The sequence below is a fragment of the Cynara cardunculus genome, unplaced genomic scaffold (genome assembly GCF_001531365.2).
Source record: "Cynara cardunculus var. scolymus isolate 2C unplaced genomic scaffold, CcrdV1 Un_Scaffold_2947, whole genome shotgun sequence".
In the NCBI taxonomy this organism is placed as follows: domain Eukaryota; kingdom Viridiplantae; phylum Streptophyta; class Magnoliopsida; order Asterales; family Asteraceae; genus Cynara; species Cynara cardunculus.
This window is the reverse complement of record NW_020201290.1, coordinates 61,905-66,815: the sequence shown is the minus strand read 5'-3', so window position 1 is coordinate 66,815 and position 4,911 is coordinate 61,905.

Sequence of the window (4,911 nt, the reverse complement as noted above, 5' to 3'; positions counted from 1 at the left end):
AAAATAAGCATTTTATATAAATAAAAAAATATGTAGATTTAAAAAGTGAGTATTTTATATTAAAAAATATGTATTTTATATAAAATTGTGATAATACACAAAGTTCCGCACAACATGACATAATCTAGACCATAACGGTTCTTACGAGTCTTATATCACACACTAACTTTTGTTGCATTGCATTTAGTCTGGTCTGCTCCCGAGACATACTACCATTCAGTTTAATGCTTACTGAGTTTATAGTTTCAACTTTCAAACGATTAGTAGCAACGATAGATTCCATCAAAAAGTAATACATTCGAAGATTATTTATAAGCGTGTTAAGATGTAAACCAAGCATATATAACGATAAGCATTATGTATATCTTTTCAACACATGTAGAACCTCTAAAACATGAATATATCCCGTTATAGTTATGCATACCGTAGGTTAAACATGCACACATGCAATTTGAACGTGAACAACCAAAATCCCAGGCGTGAATTAGTATGGTGGGGTCTTAACTTGTTAATTGTGTATGAATTAATCAATCTTTCACACTTTATTTGTACAAACCGTGGAAACCATCCTCATCCGTAGATTTCGTTGTTTAATTTTATGAAATTTTTTCATGAAATTATTTAATCTTATTAAATTATTTCATATAATACTCTTTTTGATTAAGTTGTTTTATATAATACTTATGAAATTTTAATGAAATTGTTTCATGTAATTCTCTAAAATTAATATAATGAAGATGATAATATCTATGATTAACATCTTTCACAATAAAAATAATTAATCAACCACTCGTAATTAGAAAAAATGAACAAAATGAAAAATTATGATTGACTGAATGAGGTTGTACAGTTTGTATAAATAATGTGGTTTGCAAAGTAAACCTTCTATATATATATATATATGTGTGTGTGTTGTGTATATATGTTTTTCTCCATGTGTATAATGTATAGATTGTGTGTGTGTGAGAGAGAGAGAGAGAGAGAGTGAGTGTTGTTAATTATATATATGTATATGTGTTTTTATGTCATCTAAACTCATCAAGGCCTATTACACTTCATTAAGAGTCACAATTGATGTTGATGTTATTGGCCTTAATAAGTTATAAAGAGTCTTATTGGGATATAATGTATCTTAGTGGGTCTTAATGGTCTTATCGAATCCAATAGACATCACATTCATACCAAGGTAGTATCATGATACTGACTTATTTAATTATTTATTAGCTTTTGAATTTTTACGTGTTAAATATTAAACTTTGTAGCTATAACTATTTGTTTGAACATTTAAATGTTTGCAAGTTTTATTCCTTCCAATTAAAAAAAATCCTTAAACATCACATGTGTTACCTAAAAACTCAAATAGTCACTCAAAATTTGAACGTGATAGAAAATTTTCATATATGTAACTTAAAGTTGGTACAAAAACCGGTATCAACCGAAAAGGGTTGGTACCAAGTACAGTTGGTTGATACATGATATATGATTTTACGTGATAATATTAATAGATTGGTACACGGTATTGGAGAAAAAAACTTGGTTCCGTACCAAGTCCACCCCTACTTAATTTATAGAACCATACAATAAAATATTTTATCTAAAGGTGTTGTAATGAGTATATAGAACATTATTGGACGTTACAACAAGTTTTTTAGAACATTTTTACAATAAAAATGTCGTATTATCTATTTTATAGAACATCATCTGAAAAAATGTTTTATAAATACATATGTCCTATAATAGAACATTTTTCACACTATCGTTCATCATACCTAGATGAACATGGTTTAGGAGCAATATACAAGAATTAGTAGTCATTTTGATATGAGTGAAATGATGCCAAGATAAAATAAACCACAATATCATACATTTGTCATGATCAAGTCTTAGAAGGCATAAACTTTCAAACAAAACACGTGGTTCAACTCATAGTTTAATTGAGATATCGGTTTCTGTAGGATTTTTGGCATAAATTTAAAGTAAATCTCATAACGAATTGTTGTTAAGTTAAAACGCTTGATCAAATTGGCAACGACGCTCATTTGATATCGTGCCTCTCAATATGATGCACCTTTGTATAAAAAAAAAACAACCCAACATCTCGACATAAAAAGATGCCGCGTTAAGACGATTGTAAAAATTAACAACGCATTACATTACATGCATAATAAATTACTGACATACCAAAAACTCACATGTAGAAATTATTGATATAAAAAGCATGTTCGACTACTTTATACATTTATGTAACTGACAACGTACAAAAGTAGATGTATGTGATTGTAAAAATACAAGAAAGAATAAATACAGTTCAACAACCATATATTGTGAAATTTAGTATTCTTCATTTAATTTTTGTAAAAAAAGTTTATATTAATTCAACTGACGAAATATTAGTTCCTCCGTTCTAAAATAATGTCCATATTTTTATTTTTATTTGTTTCGAAATAACTGTACAATTTCAAATATAGATAACTAAATTTTAAAATCTAAATATTTAACTGTAATAACGTTATGTATTATTATGCATATAATACACATGAGTTGGTTTGAAAATCTACAGTTATAAAAAAAATAAAAGTATTTAAAAATATATTAGATATGATGGTTTTCTTTCGTTGTAAAAACGTAAATAACAAATTTAAGGTTAATTTGACCGAATATGGAAAAAAGTGGTTGAGATTAGAATTTGTATTTTTGTGATTAATAATACAATAAATGCTAAAAAGGATAATAAATCCAAATCACTCCAAGATGCTTTCTGACAACGCCACCTTCATTGGCGGGAAACTCCAATCCAAATTGGCGGCAAAATTGAATGCAGGTCCTACCACAAAACCGCCTGTTCAAATCATCTCGCCGGAGATTATTATTTTTGATTAAGGGGCTGTTTGAATTTTGTTTAATGATTTGATATAGGATGATTAAATGATCAGATGATCAAGAGATTTGTGATACAAAATAAAATATGGTTGTTTGGTAATTGTTCAAAATGAAGTTAGGGCTTCTAATGGTTTAGGGAGGCCCAAGATGAAAAAAAGTTCAGAGGGTTTTAGAACCATTAAGAGACAGACTATTTATTTATCAAAGAAGATTCACCTCTTAGCAATTCAGAGACGACATCTTAGTGGAACTATTAAGAGGTAAATAAACAGTCCGTAAATTACAATAATCGTCCTAAGGTTTGTTGAAATATTGGTTTTCGTTCATAACTTTTGAAAATTATAGAAAAGACCATTATTGTAATTTGTATTCTTATTAAGTCATTAGTAGTGACCGTTAAGTGTCCTTATATGTAAGAGGCATTTTTGGTCATTTTACGTAGTTTTATAATATAATTCTTACTGTAAAAGTGTTTAAGACTTGATTACAAACTATTAAAGCATTTAAAAAAAAACCTAATCTAACACCCCCTTGATCATGATCACCACCAATCGTCTTCTTGAAATCTGGTGATTGGGAACTTATTATATGCCTCAAAACCTTCTTTCAAAATCACACATACATGTATTTGATTTACACACACAAATCATATGAAATTATGCATGCAACACACACATGTGTTTGATTCTCAGACCCTTTTGATGCAATCTCCATCACCACCGTTCCTTTTGTCGTTTGCTTCAGAGGAATGGGATTTTAGCTGGGATGGAGATGGGTGTTGATGACAATGTAGGTTGAGGGGATGTTGTTGTAGGTGGAGAGTAGTTGAGAAGACGGGACGGGGGAGAGGAGAGTTACACGGACAAATATGGGGGAGGAGGGATGAAGATGGGAGGGGGAGGGGGGTCACCAAATGCTTGACAAGAATATGTTTAGTGGCAAAAGTCGTCACTTTCCCTTAGCTTATACGGTCACATTCTTGACCATCAAATAGATTGTTTATAAGTGTCTGTTACCCAGTAAACATTCATCGATTAAGAGTTTTTTTTCCTCATTCATTGGGTAAGAACTTCGGTTGTTTCAATGCCTCTTACCGTCAAGGGTGGATTTAAGGTGTTCCAGTGGGTACCCGTGCAACCACAAAAAAATTCAGATATAGTGTAATTATGTTCTAAGGTCCTTAGGTTGCTACAACTTTGTTTGGTTGTGTGCTACGGTGCAACCACGAAAATATCCTTCTGGATCCGCCCCTGCTTACCGAGTAAGATTTCCAATCTCTGCGATGACCATCTAATAAGAAAAGTGACATGTTGAACACTTACTAGTTAAATGACCCTTAAAGTCTAGATGATCAAAGCCCGGTTACTAAGACACCCAATTGAGCATAACTTATAGATACTATGTATGTGACATTGTAAAATAAATGAATTATGGTGTTACAAAACTATTTGATATGACTAAAATTATTTGCAGTGATTATAATTTGAAACATAAATAATTTTGTGCAATGAATTATCATAATTGTGAAACACTAATCATGGTAATTAGCTTAAATGGTGGGAAATTGCCAAAATTACTCTTTCATGATCAAAATTACTCTTATGGGACCATCAACTACAATTATATGCACATGCCCTACCCACTTTTAATTTCATACATAATTATATTAAGATTATTTTTCATATTTACATTATGTTTGCTAGTTCGAAGCAGCATTAGAGAGAGAGAGAGATTTGAGACCGTGTGAGACCAAGAGTTTTTCGTGAGACTCGTAAAACCAATTCTCAACTCTTTGACTAGATCTACAATCTGAATATTCATAAACGTCACGATACTTCTCAATAATCACAAAATTGCTACCGTGCAACTTTAAACCATTAGATCATTAGCTTATAAAGTTGATCAATGAACATACATTGGTCTTACGGGTCTCATGAAAAACTCTTGATCTCACGTGAACCCAACCCTATATATATATATATATATATATATATATATATATATATAGGGGCCTAATCAAATGAGAACTAA